Genomic DNA, 22,399 nt, shown 5'->3' with positions numbered 1-22,399 from the left:
GTTCTCACTTTTGTACTATAGCACCAGTGCTAGCGTCACATTCGCAAAGATTTTCAGCTTTGTGCAATGCCTATGTAATTTATACGGACGAAAAAAAAACTGTGATTTTTTTTTTTTGATTGGGCCTATATACAAGGTGTTTCCTTTGAATACTATCTTATTTGTTTAAGAACAACAGTGAGAGACGTGTACCGTCCTCTCCTTGTATTTGCCACGCTCTGCGAACATTATATGAGGGGATAATCGCCATGGTAATTTGGCTAATTAAGTAAAATCCGGTAATTAACTTTCTAAATATTGATTTTCATGCGCATGTTGCAATTTCAATATTGACGGCAACTACTATTAGAGGCCAGAGCAATGAAATACAAAGTGTAGTACTTTTCATATATCATGTACATTGTTTTTACGTTTCTGAGGCCGATTGAAAAATGATGCGCAAAAAGAGCGCCCCAAGCACACACCCTTGAATAGTCAGAGCCTCTGTACTATAATTCTGACGTCATCCCATATGAGATCGAACGAAGACACGGATTGGATACGAGTGCTGCGCCAGTGCTCGGCTGGGCCTCGTGTCCAATCAACGCGTCGAAGGACAATCGGCATCGGGCTCGGGTCCAATTGCTGAGTTGGCGCCATCCGACTTTGATGACGTCACATGGAGGAATAGTCGGGCGTTCGGAGTCCTTAATCATTCTAGATGGTGTTGCCCAAGCCCGGTCCAGAATAACGCTCGGAAGAGTGACATAGTCGTTCCAATATTGTCTTACTATCTCAGCAGCGATTCCTTAGTGGATACGCCGACGACACCAGCGGCGACGCACCTAAAGTGAATACGATACTTTTCTAAGCGCCACTGTGGGCACGGTTTCGGACGCCCTTTTTGCGCGCAAATACTTAAATCAAGCTAAAAACGTGAAAACTGTTCAAAAATATTTAAGAAAAAGTTAAATCTTGGCAAATTCTTCAGTTGGTCTGGCCTAATATAGTATTTTTTATTTATTTATTTATAAATATTGCAGACTCATGCTAGAGTCCAAGCAGGAGTGAGCATCACAATATAAACATGATATACAACACCGAGAAGACATCAATACCAGCTGCAAAACATAAGAACAAAGTAAACTTGAAGGAAAAAATCAACAACACAAACATTACAAGACAATCACATGAGCACCACTTTCAAATTTGAAATGAATTCTTCGACACTGGAACTTTCTGCTATATCTTTTGGCAACTGGTTCCATACGGTTATTGTCCCGGGAAAGAGCGAAAATTTACACGTATCATTATGCACACGAAACTCCCGAATCATTTTGCCATTTTTAAAACGAGTATTTGCGCGCGATACTCGGTTTCGCAAGGGCACTGTTTTAGGTGATTTAAATCATTATATATGAAGTACAAAAGGTTTAACCTCTTTTCTAAGCGCCGGGTTTGAAGCGTTTCAAGTCCAAGATAACTGATCATTTCATTCACGCTGTACGTTCTTTATACCAGTTGTAAATAAATCGGACTGCAGTCCTCTGCACTCTTTCAAGTTTAGATATGTTTTTTGTAGTGTGTGGGTCCCATAAACATGAAGCATACCCCAGACAACGTCTGACCAAACTTTTGTTGGCTGCAAGCTTCACCTGCCTAGGGGCTCCTGAGAACTTATGTCGGAAAGCCCATAGGGCTCTAAGCGCACTGGAGCAAACATTGTCAATGCGTTCGTTCCAACTCAATCCTTCCATAATTGTAACACCAAAGTATTTAACTGACGAGAATTCTTTAATTACTTCCCGTCGCATGAAGTATGAACACTTCAAGACTGATATTTTTTTACATACTCGTAAGACAGAACACTTATTAACATTTAGAACCATTCCCCAGATTTCACACCAACTTAAAATATTTTATAGATCGTCGTTGAGTCTAGTTTTATCGACTTGCGATTTCATTGTGGTGTCAGCGAAAAGTTTAAATTTAATTTTATGGTCAAGAGCGCTTACGATGTCGTTGACGTATAGTAAGAATAAAATAGGTCCTAAAACCAGAGATTTACAAGTTACTCAAAAAAAGTAATTGAGTTAAGTTACTGAGTATTGACGTCAAAAGTAATTTAAGTAGAGTAGAAATCACTCAAATAGAAAGTAATTGAAAAAATTACTAATTACCGTAAAAAAAGTAGCGAATTACTTTTGAAATCACTTTTATATGTTTTATTTTTTTATGGTAAAAAGAAAGTACAGAGGTTTTGATCCGCTAGCGAAATTGTGCTAGCCAAATATGAATCCGCTTGTTTCTTTCGCAGAGATGCTTTAAATAGCTGGTTCTTCTTCTGCGTGCCTAATTGTCTTGTACTTCCTTTTTTGTGTGTTCAATGATCTACTGCGAATGTGTCATTTCTACTTTGAGGTTTAGCACTGTCTGAGCTTGATTTTTTAGACAGTGTTTGCTTGTTTACAGTGTTGCTTAAATAGATATAAAAACTACTTGAAGTAAAGTACAAAGTAAATGAGAGGTTATGTAGTGCCCCTCAAACTTAACGCGGCCACTCGGTTTCGCAAATATTGATCTATTGCATGCTACCCAAAAGTAAATTGATCACTGCAGCTGCTGGAATACCTTCCCCTGGTTGGGTTTTCATCGGGGACGCAAATCTCCACCAACTAGTTCGACCGCTAGGTTCAGGAGTAGCTCAAAAAGTGAAAAAACAGGACCAATCCGTGGCGGCGTTAAGTTTGGGGTGCACCCAGTGGCGTACCAACTTCTTATTGAGTGAAAAGGCAAACTAGACGACCCCCCCCCCCCCCCCTCTGGCGGTCAAACCATAGTTTGACTGCTAGGTTCAGGAGTAGCGCGAAAAGTAAAGAAACCGGACCATCTCGTGGCGGCGTTAAGTTTGAGGTGCACCTACTTCATATACAGTAGCAAGCACACCGGGTGCAATCTACTTGAAGTAACGTATATAAATACAATATATTTCAACGTAAAGTACAAGCACTTTTAACACAGTCTATTATAATGCCCTTTCATTCCCTTAACGGTGTTTTTTTAACTGGTATGCATCGCTGCAGCGGTAATCGGAGGTGCATCAGTTTTTTACGGAAATGGCAGCAAACATTGTACAAGGTCAAATCGCCGCAGAGTAGATAGATAGATATTTATTGAAGCATGGAGAGGTAAGCCGGAGTTCGTGCTTTCTCTGGCTGGCTGCTCCGTGGGGAAGGGTAGAGGGGAATAAAGACGATTAGAACAAGAGTAAGTCACGCACACATAAACACAACACACACACGCACACACTCAAAGTTGATCGATCAGTCCGGTGTCTTCGACATACTTTTGCAGAGCTTTTAAGACGATGCGTTGATGCCGCTTGTTCTTCCATGGGCCTAGGATTTTTTTTCCATTGAATGGTCTGGGGTCCAGCTGGTGAAGTATTCTTTTCATGCATTCGCGTTGTGTTTGGTACTTAGCGCATGCGGACAATGTATGCTCTACATCGTCTTTGCAGTTGCATGAGGTGCACGTTAGAGTGTCACTTCGGCCAAGAAGAAAATTATAGCTGCCAGTGTAAGCCACCCCGAGTCGTAGGCTGTGGTACAAAGTTTCGAGTTCTCTAGGTAGGGTATCTGGTAGTTGCGTTGTCGATTCTGGATCCACTAAATGTAATTTGCTATTTTGATGAACTGATGAAGACCACGACTGCATAATCATAGTGTTAATTACTTTCTTTATGGAGCATTTTATGTCGTATTTGGTGAACGGAACTTTTTGAAACTTTCTGAGTTTGTGTCCGTTTTCAGCAGCCCTGTCAGCTTGTTCATTTCCGCTGATGCTGCTGTGACCTGGAATCCACTGCAGTATTATGTGATGTCCTATGTCAGCGGCTTTAGCGTATACTTGTCCCACCTGTAATTGGAGCGTATTATTGCTGCATGATTTCCAAAATATCATTAGGCTTTTAAGAGCCGCAATAGAGTCGGTTAGGATGACCCATTTTTGTATATTCGTTGATTTTGAAATATAAGTAATCGCCAACAGAATACCATGTAGTTCTGCTGTAGTAGATGATGTTCGGTGGGATAGCCGTGCGGTCTCAAGTACATTGTTCTGGGGAATTACGAAGGCAGAGGAAGATGATGTTTTGGTTGTGGATCCATCAGTATATACAAATACATGGTCTTTGTATACAGTAGATACGTGAAGCATAGTTTGTTGAAATCGAACGGGTATCGCTGTGTCCTTGATTGCCCCCATTCCAGGTATCTCGGTATTAATTTTCATAGAGGGCATAATCCAATACGGTGGCGGAGTTTCTCCACTGTGCTTTGTCACCGAAGAAATTTCTTTATGCCACTTTTGTATTTCTTGCCCAAATGTTGAATGCGGCCTTTTTCTGACAGTGTTTCGCATATAGTGTCTCTTATGCTGAGTAATGTGGCCTAGGTGTACTCGTAAAGATTCTTGCGTTTTCATAGTGTTGACAGACACTGTTCTCGTTTCAGCCAGTGTATCACAAGTAGACGTGCCCCTAGGGAGACCGAAGCAGACTTTAAGTGCATTCGTCTGCGCTGTTTGCAGGTTTTTGATGGTAGTTTTGCTAGCACTATGAAGCATCGGTTCACTATATCGAAGAATTCCGTCTACAAGAGAGCGTTCCAGGGCAAGCATTGCGGAGCACGAGCATCCCCAAGCAGTGCCAGCTAGGCACCGTAATACTGCGATGACTGCGTCAATCTTTTTTTTTATTCGGTTTGCCTCGGGCGCCCATGTGAGATTTCAATCAACAATAACCCCAAGATATTTGTAAGATTTTACATATGGCAGAGGATGTCCAGCTAATAAAATAGGGTATCGTCGCATTGATTTTTAGTGAATGCCATTGCCGTTGTTTTTTCTGACGACAAAGTGAGTCCCAGTTTTGATAATTGCAGGCTAATCAGGTGCAAAGCTTTCTGAAGCCTAGTGGTAGTACGTTTCGGTGAACACTACTGGACCACAGGCAGATATCGTCAGCATAAAATGTGGCCATGACATTTGAAGGAATGACATCTGCTACCGATATTAATGCAAGGTTGAAAAGGGTCGGACTAAGTACCCCACCTTGCGGAACGCTTTTTGATACCGTGTATTTACTTGTGGAGTTATTATTTGTTTTCATAAAAATTGACCTATCACTTAGGTAGTTTTGTATCCAGCGGAGCATTTTCCCTAAGATTCCAATCTTTTTAAAAGTGGTAAGAATGGCATCGTGTTCAATATTGTCAAAAGCTTGTTTGATGTCAAGAAAGACTGGAACAGTGATTTTGTTTCCTGCGTGGTTCTCTTCTATAGAACCAACTAGATTAAGTATGCTATCACTTGTAGATCTTCCTGAACGAAATCCACTCATTGCCTCCGGAAGTATATCGTACGTTTCAAGATACCAATTTAGCCTTCCTTGTATAATTTTTTCTACCGTTTTCCCAATACAACTTGTCAATGCAATTGGACGGAAAGAACTATAAGCAGTTGGTGGTTTCCCTGGTTTTAGCAAAGGTACAATTTCAGCTTCTTTCCACGCTTTTGGAACGTTTCCTGTCTCCCATGATCTATTCAGAAGCTCTAAAAGTTTCATTAAGGAATTTGTATTAAGATGGGCTCGTGCCATATACGTTACACCATCAGTTCCTGGTGATGACCTCTTATTCTTTGATGCTAACGCTATTTTCAGCTTTGAGAGTGTTAAGGGTGTATCCAATCTCGAGTCTTCTGGCACAACTAAGGTGTCATTCTGCGTGTTTTGGGCAGTACGGCGAAGGCATTGTTGCTTTTCTGCTATCATCTTACAAAACTCTTCAGCTACTTCTAACTCTGAGCATTTCTTTTTTAGAGACAATGCTCGAAAAGGATGTAATTGCTCTGGTGTTTTTCTCAGTCCCCGTACAACTCGATATACTTGTGATATGAGACTTCGATTGTCTAATCTTTCACAGTAGCTCATCCATCTGCATTTAGCCAACACGTTCAAATGACGTCTTACGTGACGCTGTGCTTTACGTGCCTCATGGAGGTCGTGGTACTGTGAGTTCGTCTTAGCCGTCGTTCCGCTCTTCTCCGTATTGCTCTTAACCTTTCATATTCCGCATCGAGTTCTGTTTTTCCAGCGGGCATACTAAACAATCTAGTAGATTTGTTTAAAGCAGAAGCAATAGTTGGACTGATAGCTTCATCCTCCGTTGCAGCTGTTATGGCATTTTTCGTAACAAACTGAAATGCTTCCAGGTTCGTTTTTTTTTTTATTTTACTCCGCGATTTACGTGCTCCGAAACCACTTATAGATATCATAATCGGTAAATGATCGCTTCCCCACGTGTCGAGGGCTGGCTGCCAGGTGCATTTTTGTACAAAGTCTTTCGACACAAAGGTCAAATCTAAACAACTACTTACTCTTGTTTCCTTGAAAAACGTGGGTCTTCCATCATTGATGTTGACGAGATCGAACTTAACTGCAACCTCAAGAAGTTCACGTCCCCTACGAGTGTTTTGTAGGCTACCCCAGAGTTCATGATGAGCATTAAAATCCCCTAACAAGCAGCATGGCTTTGGTACTGCTATTAGGGTATTTTCTAACCTTTTAACATCAAATGTTACGTTTGGAGGTATGTAGGCAGAGATGAAAGTTATTGAGCTCGTTCCATTTCTGACAGTTGCAGATACATATTCGTTTTCGTCATGTGGGCAAATATCCTCTTCAACGTAAGTTAAATAATTTCTGATGGCTAGTAAAGTTCTGCTGTTTCCAGTGTGCTTTTTTGAGTAAAATATATGGTATCCTGAGATCCTGAAGCGGTCTCGAACGCCACGTTCCGATATAGCTAATACGGGACAAGAATTAGTTCCAAGGTATTGACGAATGTCTGATGCTTTTGACTGAAGGCCTCGTGCATTCCATTGTAAAACAGAAACAGTTGCTGATTAAAAGATATCGGAGAGTGTGGGAAATACCAAGGTTAAGTATTTGTACGATGCCTTGCATTACTGGTGAAGTGAACTGACTAAGGAAGTTTGTGATAGCCTTGATTACTGTTCTCAATATCATTTTCCAATCAAGTGCAGCTGAATCGTCTGGCTTTGAAGTTTCATTTCGCTCTTGGCTTTGAGGCCTTCTTTCGGGCTTAGTGGGGGAAGGTTCTGTATGCGGGTTTGTAATTTTTTTGTATGTTGACTTCAGGGCATCTACGTAGTTATACTTGCTTGTCTCAGGTGACGCTTTTTCACCATCCACTAGGACCGATGGCCCCGAGCGGTGTTGGGATTTCATATTGTTCACTGTTTCATCTTGTTGCGGTTTGAGAGTTTCTCTCTCTTTGCCGTAGTTAACTTTCGCAAGGTCTGCTTTTGGGGGCTCTTTATGTTTGCTGTTCGCTGTTGCTGTAGTAGCAAGGTTCTCACGTTGATGTGGTACTTTTTGTGGGTAGTTTTGAGGCAGTGAATCAGTGTGGCGCACAGCTGCAGTTTTTACATTTTCAGGCCTTGAACCCGCTTCTTGGACATCGCCAGACTTTTGTTTTGGGCATTTTGGAAAGAAAGCTTCATGTTCCCCACCGCAGTTAATGCAAAGTGGGGTTCTCGCGCTGCATTTGTCTAGTGTGTGATCGCCAGAGCATCGGGTGCAGGCCTCTTTGCGCTTGCAAGCAGCAAGGACATGACATAGCTTTCCACATTTTTTGCACTGCGCGTGCCTGTATACAAAGGCGTCTACTTTGTGCCTAACGCACCCGACAAGTACATGACTTGGTAGCACGGGAGAACCAAATGTTATGCGCACAGTCTGACGTTCCCAGACGTTGTATTTGTGCGACTGTTGCGTTGCACTTGAGTTGCTCTCGAAGCTGTGGCATCGTGATGTCTGGGTCAATGTCATGAACGACTCAAACTGAAGTGTTCTTGTTTTGTGGCTCATATACGTAGACCGGTATTGCAAGAAGCTCTGTCAGTGTCAGTAGTGTTGACGTGGTGTGCAGATTTCCTGTATCCACTGCGATCAGGTTTAGTTTCTTGTTTATCTTGATCTCTAGGATGCAGGAAGGGGCGATGTTTTCGAAGAAAGATGTCAAGCGAATTCTGTTCATGTTTCACAGCTGCTTTGAGGCATCTAGTGGTGTAAATATTACAATATGTTCCATGCAGGTTAGAGCGGATGTGGACGAGATAACAGTGTTGTTACTCGAAGAATTCGTGCCCGGTCGTTGGCGCTTTCGGGACCCCACTGTGCTGAAGGACTTGTCTTTTGAATAAATGGTAACTTCTTTTATGTCTTCTTCATGTTGCATGTCTGTGTCCTCTGACTCAGTGCCAGTTTGTCGTCCATTGATTGACAGATGTTGTTCCGTTGACCGCATCCCGGAGGCCTGGGTTGTAGGTTGATCTTTTTGGCCGCATGTCGGGAGTTCTTGGTGGGTGGCATCCGAAAGCTCGTTATATGGGTTGGGATGGATTGGAATGTCCATGGCTTCCATCATGGGCTACGTTGCATGCTTAGTGTATTCTTGAAGCACAGTGCCAGCGACCGACCCTGCCGGGAGGCCGGGACATGCCATATTTTTAAGTCGCGTTGCAGGATAATACAGATGGCGCGAGTATATTAAGTAACGCGAAAAAACTGGAAAGATAGCGAGAGCTTTCAAAGATCAGCCTCACCACAGCTCGTCGTCGTCGTCCCCGCCGCACAGTATTTGTTTTACTCTCGCTTACGAGCGATTTGACACAATCAACTTATAAGACACTTATTTCTATCGGTGTTACAGCCGCCATTACTTCACTCAGAGAAATGACCAGATGACCTCTCGAAAGAGCGCGTTTTCACACGACGATACCGCCATTTTTTGTTTTCTAATTCGGGGAATGTACATTGAAGTCGGGATTTTTGCTTTCCTCGGAAAATACATGTACATGTTCAGAAAATTTACTTCAACTTCAAGTAAAGTACAATTTTTCTAAACAGTAGCACTTTAAGTACCATGTACATAAAGTATTTCCCAACACTGCTTGTTTGTTATTTTTTATATAAAAACGTTTGGGGAATTACTCCAGGCTCCTCGAACGATTTTTGAATCCTTGAAGATCTGCATATTTTGAGTTTTGCGAGGAAAGGCCACGAAAAAAGGTAATCTTTGCGTTGCTCTTTAGCACGCGATTCTTCAAGTACAGCACAAACTATACGGGAGCACTAGATGAGTTTCAGAACAGGTGCTGCATTTTGTGGCCTCCTTTGAGTGTGGATGCAATGTGTGCACTTCCTGTAGTGGGCGAGAGTTTCTTTGTTGGGGAGAAGCGGGGACCAGCCTTTTCTTCAAATGCGTCAAGTCTCCTTGAGCTTCGGGACACAGAGAAACGCCAGTCTTCGGCGCTAATCCCGCAGTTACTCGGCCTCTCTTGCGTCGTGTCTGCTCGCTTCCCGGGCATCGTAGCAGTGCTGTTGCAGTGTGTGTGTGTGTGTGTGTGTTGGGGGGGAGGGGGGGGGGAAGGAAAAGAAGGTAAGCAAAGCTCGTGAAAAATTTTTTTTTTTTGGGCGCGGGGGGGGGGGGGGGGGGGCGGGTTTCGGATTCTTTAAACCATTTTCTGCCCCCCTCCCCTTTTTTTTTTCCTACGCCACATGCTTCCTCCTCTTTGGAAATGTCAATTGATCTTCCAACATCTTATCTCCTTTGTGGAGGAATGTTTGTTCCACTAATATTCGGAAGTAACTTGTAACTTGAGTAGAAGTTACTCAGAAAAGGCAATTAAAGTAAACTACTAATTACCGAAATAAAAATTTAATTGAAAGTTACGAAACTAATCAGAAAAGTAGTTAAACTACAGTAACTTGAGTAGAGTAGTTGAACTACGTACAAGTCTGCCTAAACTTGATCCATGGGGTACCCCCGACGTGACTGGTAGAGTGTCCGAGCGGTGGTTATCGATCTGCACATTCTGAACGCGAGTGTCTAGGTAAGATCTAATCAAATCGATAAATTTACTGTTAATTACAATCGCGTAAAGCTTTTGCAAGAGATCATTGGGCTGCACTTTGTCAAAGGTCTTGGCAAAGTCTAAGAAGACTGTGTCAACCTGGTCTCTGTTATTGATTGCAAGCGCAAAGTCGTGACACGTAGTGATCAGCTGCTTTACAGTTGGTGCTCCGCGCCGAAAGCTATGTTGAACGTCTGATAACAACTTGTTTTCTTCTAGGAACTGTGTGAGATGCCGACAGACCACGTGCTCTAACGATTTGTAACTTGTCGACGTCAGCGATATTGGACGATAGTTCGACGCACTCAAAGGGTCATTTGCCTTAAAAATAGGAATGACTCGAGCATTTCTCCAGTCGAAGGGAAGCTTACATTTGGATAACGATGCGTTAAAGACGACGAACAAGTAGTGCGAGACCAATTCAGCATAGCGACGTAGAAAATCGTTGGGAATACCATCTGGACCACTTGCCTTTTTAACATCTAGGTTAAATAGTAAATTAAATATAACTTCTTGAGATACATTCAAATACGTCATTGATGAAGCGATACCTTCAAGCTGAAGAATATGATTAGTGTCTTTCTTTTGTAAAAAGTGACTGGAAGTATTTATTAAATTCATCGGCAATAGCTTTAGCATCTGTGACCTCTGAGCGGTCAGTAGTTAAAGACATAAGTTTGGACTTGCTTCCAGACAGAAACCTCCAGAATTTAGATGGCGTATCCCTCAGAAAATTACCGAGTGTTACAGAAATAATATCATCTTTAGCTTTTTTTTTAATTGTACCCCTAAGCTGGCTGCTTCGTAGAATAATTTCCATTTCCGGGCGCTATGGTGCATCCATTTCTTGCCTGGTCTTCGCATCCAATTCAACTTCCGCTTAATGTGAATTATTTCTCTTGTAATCCACGGATTATTCTCTTTTTATTTATCTTATTTGGAACGAACCTCGTTATGCAATCAAAACATAATTTTTTTTAAATGACCCCACAAAATATTTACATCCTCATGTACAAAAAAAATCATCTAAATGCGTTTCTAAGTAATCTAAAATACTCACGTCATCCGCTTTATTAAAATCGCGCAAAACAATGAATGTTCTATTCTTATCAGCTCTCTTCAAAAAAGAAAATGTGGCAAACACAAGTTTGTGGTCGGATAGGCAGTTCATGACATCTGGTCTGGTACAATTAATTGCAGAGCTAACAAAAAGTAAATCGAGAATATGGCTTGATGAAGCACCGACTCTGGTAGGGGTATCAACAATTTGTGCTACGTCACATGATTAAGCAGTGTTAATGAGAAGTTCAGCATGCTTTAGATTACCACCCGTGGCACTCATACTCAACCAGTCAATATGCGGTAGATTGAAGTCACTGCCAAGATAATTTTAACTTGGTGACCCCGAAAATGTTGCAAGTAATCATACAAATCCTCAAGAAAAACTAGATTTGCATTTGGCGGCCGATATACCACGCCAATCGCAATCGCATTACCATGGAAATCTCTTTTACAGAACACACTTTCGTGATTAGAGATGCCTGGTAGTAGAGTTACGTTTATATTTTCTTTAATTACTATAGCGACTCCACCTCCGCGGGATTGTCGATTACACCTGAGTATTCTGTATGAGGGTGGAATAATTTCACTGTCCAACACTTCGGCATGCAACCATGTTTCAGTCAGTAACGTAACGTCTGGGTCAAGATCAATGAGGAGTGTTTCAAAATCAGTCACTTTATGTACAATACTCCGAGCATTAAAAGAAAGTAAACATAGTTGATGGAGCGGTTGTGCTTGTCATGCCGGTATCACATTAGTTATTTTCCATTTGGTCCCGCTTTTATCTTTCCAGAGGAAGTAGGTGTCATTTAACTCGACCCCGCCATTCCGCTCACGACTATGGTAGTTTAGATCTTCGAATTTTTTTCCTGGTCTCGCACGTACGTCTCCTGGTTGATTACCAACTTACCATATTTAAGATACACTTTATCTTCAGGTTTCCTATGATCCTTCACAGTCGACCATAACAACTTTCGTATTTCCCGAACTTTAGGCGAGAAGTCTTCCGATAATAATAATCTAGTGCCCTTTAGTTTGTGGGCGTTCCTTAGCAACTCTATTTTTTCATTGAAATCAAACAGTCGTATAATGACAGGCCGAGTCTTGCTCACCTTTTTTTTTTCCCAACTGATGAATACGTTCGTGACTTTTCATTTTGATTCCCAGCTTTTGTTCAAAGATTTCTGTTAAAACAGCTTCCCTGAGTGAATTGGTTGTTTCTGTTTCATTTTCACTGACGCCGTAAACAATCAGGTTATTACGTCGACTGTGGTTTTCCAGAGCATCAATTGTTTCCTTTAGAGATGCAAGTTCCTCGTGAAGCTCAGTAACCGAGCGCTCACAATTTTCTATCCTCTGAGCGATTTGTGCGGAGGACTCTTTTTTCCCTTCGATTGAAGCCAATCTTCTGTTTGTATCGGATATGTAAGAGTCTAACTTGTTTTGGATTGCCTTTAGGTCTATGGTAACGCGATACTGCGACCGCGGCATGACCCTGAAAAGCCGATGATTCAAAAGTGAATGAACATATATCAGTTAATTAGCCAACTTACTCTGACGATTATTCTCTCATCAAATGTCCGCCGAGCCAGATGAGCACACGGTGAAAACGGCAGTCGTCTAATAGACCTATTGCTAAATTACCCAAGCACCAAGACGCATGCGAGAAACGTAGCCTCACGCTCTGCGTTCACTCGCCTTACCGTATCAAAGATTTGAAAGGAATCATAACAAAACGGCGCTTTCGGGCGCACTCGCGAACTGCCACTTGTTTTAGATAGTTGCTTTAAAAAAAATACTACTGCTAACGCCAGCACGTGCAGCGCGTGTAAGTACGTTCGTTCCCTGCATGCTTCTTGAAGCTTCGGTAATTTAACAATAATCTCTTCTCACCCTCCTTCAAAAAGATATAATTAAACATTAAACTCTTTGTATATATTTACTCGCTTGAATGTTTCGCTGCAAAGGCTGTTTGGCAAAACTTTCAAATATTCGACACGTGGCTTTTAAAAGGAGCGTATCGCTTTCCATGCCCACATATATATGTGCGTCTCCGTTGACTGCACCTGCAACGCCAGCGGCCGCTACTCGCCGTGGAAATATCTATGTACTAAATGGAGGCGCCGTGTGGCAACCTAACTCAAGCATCCTACGCTTCCTGGTTTACGACACATGGACGTCATGCGCTGACGTCAGCACCATGTCAACCTCTCCCTCCCTTCCCGGCGCTGACAAACTGACAGACACTGCCGGGTTTTCGTCAAAGCGAGCCCTTTCGTTTCCTTCAAAGGAGCGTCGCACAGCTGGAGCGGAGAGAGAGAGGAGGAGGCGGCCACGGCGCGATGGAATGCGGGCGTGCTCAGTTGCCGCTCTGCCGTCGCCGGTTGTTCTTCGCTCTGGTTTTCCGTAGTAGCGGTGCGTGGGCTATGATGTGTGCGTGTAGTTAAAATCATGGGCGAGTAATACGGGTACGTTTCCTTCCACAAGGAGTATGGATGTGGTTCTTTCCACGACTGATATGGATGACCGTATCCAAGGGCGTCGACGTACTCTTACAGACAGAGTACAGAACAAGAGTGAAAAAAGTTACAGAAAGATCCATTGGTGGATTCTTAGGGAATGCATTAGCATGACCGTCGGGAAACGCCACACATGTCCCCCATTGGGAAACGCTCACACTGACCCCAACCCCCTCTTTGTGGTGCAATGAGGCCACAAAGCGGCAGCAAAAAATAGAGGAAGCAAAAATAAAAGCAAAAAGAAAAAAAAAAACCGTAACAGAAAAGTGAAATGGTCAGCGTTAGCGATTCTTTAAAAGGGACGTGTGTGGCGTTTTCTAAAAGTCAAGCTAACGCATTCCTTCAGAATCCATCAATTAATATTTTTTTTCTCAGCACAGTACAGTTGTCAGGATCGCGCTATCTTACGCTGGGCATTTGTCAGCAAGAAAAGTCGAGACTGCCTATGTTGCATTTGCTCTTGATGTTCCCGTGGGTGAAGCGGAAGGTAACAGCGCCCAAGTCTATACATACTTCAATGTGGCTCAAGCTTAAACTTGATAGCACAAATACTCACCGGATGCAGTTGTCAAAATATTACTTCAGGTATATTTAATTACTGCGGTGTCATTTGGAATCCGTGGTCGCGGTACCTACTCGATTAAGAAAGAAACAAAAGGAAAAGAACAACATTAAGACCCATTTACACTTATTTTAAAATATTACGAAATATATATAAAAACACACCAAGAACTTCAAAGAGGTGACATCTACATTCGTATTGTGTTATTAGTCAGCATGGAGCGCTATTAGTAGGAAAACATAACCACGTTATACCGGACATGAATGAAGCTGCAACCACCAAGTTTTTCCAGGTAATCTATCCAGGGAAAAACACACTTTTCTTCAGCTAAAATATGCCCCTACAAAATACAGTTCCGAAAATACGGTAAAATATGCAAGCGAACTGCTCTCCGGATTCTGAGAGCCTTCTTCGAGTCAGTGTGATGAAGTGACACGGTGGCAGCATAAAAATAATTACGGCCAGCTCGATTCGCTCATTAGGCCCAAGTCCGACTTTGTTAATTTTGAGCGTACCACGAAATATTGTCAGCTTGTACTCTGGAATGTCAAAATGCGGATGAGCGTTCGCGTTCGCTTTAATTGTCGGACCCGCTTCCAACATTGCACTCAGGCTCAAGTTTCAAGAAAACAATGGAGAGCTTTTGTAGATCGTTTTTATCCGTCCGCGACAATCTTCACAATAAAGACGCCATTACTGCGCATGTTCGCCGCTCGCTTTGCCTGCAGAGATCCGCATCTTGTAGAGGGTGGCAGGGAGCGTCGCGGGACGGCGGAAGCGTTCAACAAAACTCCCCAATGAATGGCTTGAGGTAAGAGGTTCGTAAAATTGTTTAGCCAAGTAGATGTGATTTCATGCTTCGCAGTGGTGTAACAAGCGTCACCGGGGTTGTGAACGCCGTCATAAGTTGATAAAGAAAAAGTAAGCAGCTCCGCGGCAACGCTTCCTCCGACGGGGCGCCGTTTTTACTCCACTGCTGTCAATCTTGTACACGCTAAAAAAATAAAAATAAAAAAAAGAGAATATATGAGGGAGGGTGTTTTTTTATTCTTACCGATTTGTTTAAAGAAAGCCATGAAAGCTACACTTATGCGGTTTGTGCGAGTGAGTTATACGTCCAGGGGGACATTATGTGGGTGGCTAATCTTTGAGATAAGTCGGATAATTAATTAAAATTCGTGAATTAACTTCTTAAGTAGTGAAAATAGACATATGGTTCCAATTAAAAACTTGTCGAGCATCATCGAAAACCACTAAATCAGTCATTTTCAGAGAAACTTTCAGCGCGCGAGAAGCGCAGTAGTGAACTAAAGTTACCACTCGTGGAGCAGGTACAAACCTAGCGGTTGCAGTAAGGCGCCCGCGCGATTTTTCCGTCTCCTATCTAGCCCCAGCATATATATTATAAGTGATCGAATGACTACAATCGTAGCCACCATTTTGAGATATTTCGCGGAATAAGAATCCTTGAAGGAAATATGAAAATTCTAGTTGATTTGTGAACCCGGGCAATTATAGTCATCAAAAATACGACTTTTTGTAAAAAAGAAAAAAACAAAAACAAATTTGATCATTTCGCGAATGTGGCCCCTAAGATTCATTACAAAGAAACCGAGGAGCCGTGGAATAAAAACTATACGCGTCTAAAAGTTTAATTACTGTTAATTGATATTTTAGGCCGATCTAAAATATTCAAGGGGAACATAGCGATGTTCGCTTTTTTTTAAAGCACGATGTGCTTTTTAGCGCTAGCCCCCAATTACAAACTTTTGCCCGTCCATTTATGCATTTTCCGCTACATTTAGCAAGTAAAGTGACGTCACGTGACGTCTTGTGACCTCTACATCTTGGGCGTATGAACCACTAGCATATATACGAAAATGGCATCGCGGGCGTCACGTCAACTCAGTTTCCCCGTTAAATGTAGAGGGAAGGTATACGTCACGTGACATATATTGATGAATTGATAAAAGCAGGGTCTTCACTGCCATAACAACTGTTTAACGTTTCCCAAACGATTGAAACAATCGCCCCTAGAAACAGAATTTAGCTCATTTATAGCCCCTTGAAGGTAAAGGTCGATGTCCATTTTTTTCAGTTATTGGACATCTCAAGGCATTGATGTCAAAAAAAGTTGGAGATGATTACTAAAAAAAAAAAAAATAGTCGATTACAAGTAAAGTGAATGTTTGTAATTGAATTACAAGTCTACAAGCTGTACAAGTCTTGCTATTTCAAACCTGTTGCACAGACTATAGAGACGATCCCCGGCAATCCCCCGTGCACGACCACATCGCGATCCAGCGACCGTGCCGTGCTTCCATCGGATTCGCAACATATTACGAGACCACCGGGAACGCAGGTTTTCGTTTTAACATAAAATCAAACGCTGATTGTAGTAGTTGTGACGAGGAGTGTCGGGAGCGTAAAGACGAACGACGATTCGACCTCACCTTTGGCGTGAAATGTCGGCAAAGGTGTGGTTTAGACTTGTTAAGGTAGATATATGTTTTCACGTAGCTTTCACGCGGCTTGCATTGACGCACATAAGATTATGGCTGCATTTCTACTGAGTGCGTACCTTCTAAAGCACAAAGTTTGCACCACCAAATTGCTTTTTTTTTCTTCTGCAAGAACAGGTATGTGAATGATGACGTCAGTGCAAGGTCTGTTATAACTTGTGTGCATTTCGTCTTGAGTTTTCCAGTTCCTCTTCTTGTGTTCGTGTGAGATTCTAAAGACTACTGTTTTTTTTCCATCTTGAACTGACGTTCCTGTCAATTACTTTGAATAAACCAATGTCACCAGCCAGTTTGGCTACGACATCGCTGCCGCAATGCATTAAGGGAACTTTCTCTGCACGCGCGGCAACCTTCCTGGAGCTCTGCACGTACAGAGCACGAAACGGCATGAAGCGTCCCAGGCACCACCACTTGCATCATGGGAACTAAGCTTATGACGGCTTCACGCATGCGCCGAACGCTTGGTGAGATCGTTCTATTTATTGGCACGTTTGGCAGAGAACGCGTCTCCAACGCGCAACGCATGACAGGATGGGTCAGGTTACCAGAGTGCGGGGTAGCATCATCCGCACAGCAATACGTCCGAAAGTTGGTTAATTCCAGGGCACTGACCTGGGCATTCAATTGGACAATTACGCGTTGACTGCTCATAAATGTTCCACTTTAAAAAAAACAAAAACAACAACACGCAAAAACATTTTTCTTAGTGGTGTATTTAAAGGGACATTGACAGGGTATTTGCGCTCGCAAAAATACATGTCGTATGAGAGCCCAACTACCCCGAACACAATTTGCGGCTCAAAATTCGTTTTCTTTCAGCAATAAATAAATAAATAAATAAATAAAAACCGTCGGTTGAAAACTGGCCGGATTGCGTCGCGCTCTCTCTCTTTTTCGTGGTCACGAGCCGTTTTTTATGGTTTATAGACACACACACCAAATATAATCGAAGTCGTTTGTCGTCGGAAGCACACATTTAATTTTAAGAATAGAGAAAAAAATGTTCTACTTATTTTTGTGGCTCAGAAAAAACTGAAAAAATGTTAATTAAAAAAAAAGTTGCACTAAGAACCGGAAACACTCTGCGCAGTTTCTGCGTAATTCTCAACATGGCGTTCTATCGCGGGAGCCGCGGGCTCACCATCCGAACGAAGTGGACTAAGCGAAGGCAGCAGATGACGGGCGTGGGACCTCTGCCTCCCGAACAGTTTTTCCCGGTACCGGCGAATCTGTATAGTTTCGAAAGAAAAATCGTTTACCGATCAAAACAATTAGGATTTATTCCGTTCGACACGTCCGACCACCAAGCTGATTCACAGGAAGACGTCGCCGAGTCGTCGCCCTTTCTCCTGGCTGAAGACAGCACTCGCCTTACGAATACCGATTGGTAGGAGCTTGAAAAAACGCACAAATGTCAAGCTCAAAGTGCTTTATTTTGCCTTTTTTTTGTGTGTGTGCAGCGTGCGTCGTGCGCGTTTTTCGACTGCTTCGCGCGGCCGAAAAAAAGAAAGGAAAAAAGGGAATAAAATGCGGTCGGGTGTAGTCACGTGACTTTCGGCAGCTCTCTCCTCCCACATTTCTTCTTCCTCCTCAGTCCATTTTCGGTTTCGGTCCAGCAGTTAGTTGTGTTTTTTTTACTTTCTTAAAAAAATACGTGAAGTTGTAGCAAAATGTTTAATGGGTTGTCTTTTGACACATAATACATCGCCTGAAAAAAAAAAAAAAAAAAAAAAAAAACGGGAGGAGGGAGGGTGACGTGTCCCTTTAACTCCTTGCACGACTATCTACACCGCCGGATATTTAAGTTTGGGCACGTGTAGAGAAAAACTTTGCTTCGACCTTCTCAGAAATGCTTAACGAATTTCAGACAATGTCGAAATTGTCTCGAGAGTTTCGCGCGCCACATTAAAACGGCCCCCTCCGAACATATAATTAACGCGCCAAGACGTGCCAGCTCCTTCTCCGACCACAACGGCATCCCAACCATTGCCTCACCGGAGACACTCCGGGGGACTCGAACAAACGGTCCAACGGGCCGATTCAAAGCCCTACCACTACCCCGGGACAACTATGCGATGCGTCCTCCGTATCCTCCCATGAAAGAGTGGCTTCAATCGCAACCTTCGTTAGGAGTTTCCTTCAAGTTCGGCCGGTCCGGCCGCGCGGGGGCCAGCGGGCCGTGCACGCAAATAACGCTTGGCCGGTAACACCTTGGCAGCCGATTCTTCGGAGCGTGGCTGCGCCCCAATCAGCGATTTCTTCCGGCAGGGCAGCTTCGCCACTGCCGCACCTGACCGCAGCACGGCGTAACGAAGCGTGGTGGGGCCGAATGCAGCGGGGCCGCCCGCCGCGCTCCCTGGCGGTCGTCACGCGCGTTTCCGGTGCGTACGCCGGATAACGCACGTAGTCCGAGGTAGTGGGCTCATTATGCAAATGGACGGCTTTCGTAAATGAAGCACTCCGAGGAGCTGCGTCAACTAGGCAACGGTTACCCGCCCTTTTTTTTTTATTCTTTTTTATTATGCGCAATTTGGCCATCCCCTGCTTCCCTAAGCAGAGAAGGACAGCCGTTGATTTGGACACTTTCGAGAGGGCGCTGCGTGGCCTGTTTGTTCGTGGGGCGCACGTGCGCCGGTGCTTCCTTTCCAGCCACGTGGCTCGGAAGGAAGTTAGCCGCGAAATGGGAATGTTGACAGTGAGTAGTTTGCGCGCGAACATGGCGCGTGTGTGGGGCAATGTTCTTGGCTCGTATTGTTTTTACTCGGCTACTACACAGATGCCGGAGCAAGCGGGGCATGACGGAGGAAGATGCGCCTGGTTTATGCAGGAGCAGAACTTGGCGGCCCAAACCGGAGGGTTGGAAGGTTACTTATTTTTAGGGTGGATGAGATCTAAATTATGTATAAGACAACAATCCGTTTCCGCGGGTACGTCTGATGCGCGGGAAAGAGGACTCGTGGGAACCGACGTGACATTGGTTCGCTTGCGGGATGTTGCGTGATAAGGTTCCACCCGAGCCAGATTGGACTAAGAAAGCTTTGTTTCTAATTTTGTTTATCGAAACTTTTTACTGTCAACCTGGTAGGTTTTCTACAGCTATTGCCTAACAAATCGCTAGCGCATCTTTCATTCTAAATATTCAGTGTCTACAAAATCTTTTACAACTTCCAATGAAACGTCTCTTTGGGCACCCTGTACGATGTAAGCTCACGATAGTCGTGAAATATTGAACTGTAAATAATAAAGCTTTACTGATATTACTGCTGTTTCTTTCAAGTGCCCCACTGACGTAGCAGGTTGTGTTGTATGAAAATGAGGTGTATACCAAATCCTAATCTGCTGGAGATGGAGAAGTGGGCACCCCAAGTCAATCTTTCTTACGTTGTACTTCCGATTGTGACGCGATACCCAAAAGAATAATAACGGGAAAGAGTTGTCACCGTTGCTTTTGACGTCAATTTATCCAAATCGGGAGAACTTGAAGTTCTAAGTTCTGTTTGAGAAAACTTGATCAGCACTCATCAAATTATGTTATATAAGTTTAGAAAGAGGTATATACGTAAAGACAGGTCCTTACGTATATACCTCTTTCTAAACTTAGATAACTACCAACACGTTCACTAACAAGTAAATTATATGCTGTTCGTTAATAAGAAACGTTGCTTTGTTGTTAATTAATTTCAATCGATTCGGGGTTAAAGTATACCCGGTACTTAGCGCCGCTTAGACGGCAGCGTTTTAAGCCGCCGACAATTTCTGGTGTAAAATGATTTTAGAGCATATTTTATACAACCATATTTTATTTTCTTAGCTTAACAGGATTTACTTGAAATTAGTTGAAGTCGTTTCTGGAAGGTTTCTTTGTAGTGATCCGATATACAAAGGTCATGCAAGACGTATATAAAATTCGAGATGACTGAAGTCCGAGTAACAGTATTTTTACCAAAGTTTTAGAAAACGTATATTATACGGTTAGTTGGCAAATTAGAAATGCTTTAAAAGACAAATTACATCGTAAAAAATAAAAAAAAAAAATGTTTCTTTTGCCACAAAAATACATTCGTATGTGTTAACGAAATATAAAATATAGGCCAAATACTATGGTAAGACATGCTGGGCTATTCAATCCTCGTCCTCTTTGTTTTCCTCTTTTTTATATTTGTTGCCTGCTTAGAAATATTTCTCAAATATAGACAAAAACCACTTTTTTTTTTCAAATGTCAATTCTGGTGAGACTCAAGATTCAAATTTCTAGCATTACTTCTTTTACTTTTTTTATAAAATTTGTTAACAAAAAATAATATTTTTATAAACCAGGTAGTGTGCAGTTGGTTTCATTTGGCGCGTACATCAATAAATATTGACTGGTCAAACCAATCTAAACGCCTGTAGTTCACGAATGGTGAAGGGAATGTCACATGGACCAAGTAATATATTGGATGTATTTTATATAATGTATTGCCCATCCATACCGGTGTCTACAATTCTATGAAGTTATTTATTGCTGTGAGCTTGTCTCGCCTGGAGCCGGTCGGGACCGACAACTTTAATGACATCGCATTATAAGCGCAACATTCGAGAGTACACATCGCCAATCTGGAGCAGTACAACGGACATCATATCAAGACGCATAGAAAAAAATGCCCCCCAAGGCCGGTTTGCTGGTGAATGCGGATATCTTTTCTGGCGGTAAAAAAGCCGCAAGAGGGATTTTAAAGTCAAGTGACCGGCTCCGAGGGGATAAAGCACCGCGTTCCAGTCGACTGCGACCTGCAAATGCAAACCATATGATTATAATGCACTTAAATGCAAAGGTGCAGGTGAGCTGGACAAGAATGACGAAAATGATCCCTGGAGAAGGGGAACAAGAGGGACAAAGGACAAACACAAATCTCCAAACACAGCTAGGTGACTGGTGCGCGACCGAAAAAATCCGCCTGGTCCGGGTATCGAACCCGGGTCCGAGGTCCCTGGTTCGATACCCGGACCAGGCGGATTTTTTCGGTCGCGCACCAGTCACCTAGCTGTGTTTGGAGATTTGTGTTTGTCCTTTGTCCCTCTTGTTCCCCTTCTCCAGGGATCATTTTCGTCATGCAAACCTTGCCTGTCGTTTTTTCTTTTTTTAATTCTGTCTTAGCACAATTTTTGTCAGATAAAACTTTACATGCCGGTCCTAAAGTACACGCGTGCGATTCATTTCACTGCCATTTCAGATCTCCTCACCCTGTTTCAGCGCGCAAAATCGAATTTGAATAGTCGAACCCAGGACGGACTTACGGAAGCCATTTGCCTGGAATGCTGCGATGTACCTTTAATTTCTTGTTCCTACGGAGCAGGTCACGGGACCTCAAAATTCATCTTGTAGTGGGGGAAATATCTGCATTCACCAGCAAACCGGCCCAGAAGCGTCGGAAGTGTTCTAGAGCTGGGAAGGCGAGGGGAGGGGAATGCTGGATTGTCTTTCCCCTAATCCAAAATATTTAGAAATGTTTTGAATTTCGTGTCTGGAAGGTATTGCTTTTTTCCTTTTCTGGCCTCTCTCTTCCGAAGACACCGAATGTCCGAGAAATTGAGATATATTTGTTAAACACCGCGAAGAAGAAAGGAGCGAGTTCAAGAGAGCGCGGCGAAATAGAACGCGAGACAGCGAGACTCAAGGAAGAACGGAGGAAGCCGAGATATCCAGCGAAAATCAAAGCGCGCACGTTTCTGAAAGCTCATCCAGGGGATGGCTCTGAAAACGAAATCGGACG

Source organism: Ixodes scapularis, unplaced genomic scaffold (genome assembly GCF_016920785.2).
Source record: "Ixodes scapularis isolate PalLabHiFi unplaced genomic scaffold, ASM1692078v2 PGA_scaffold0__279_contigs__length_252992795, whole genome shotgun sequence".
NCBI classification, from domain to species: Eukaryota; Metazoa; Arthropoda; class Arachnida; order Ixodida; family Ixodidae; genus Ixodes; species Ixodes scapularis.
Note: the sequence above shows the minus strand (reverse complement) of the source record.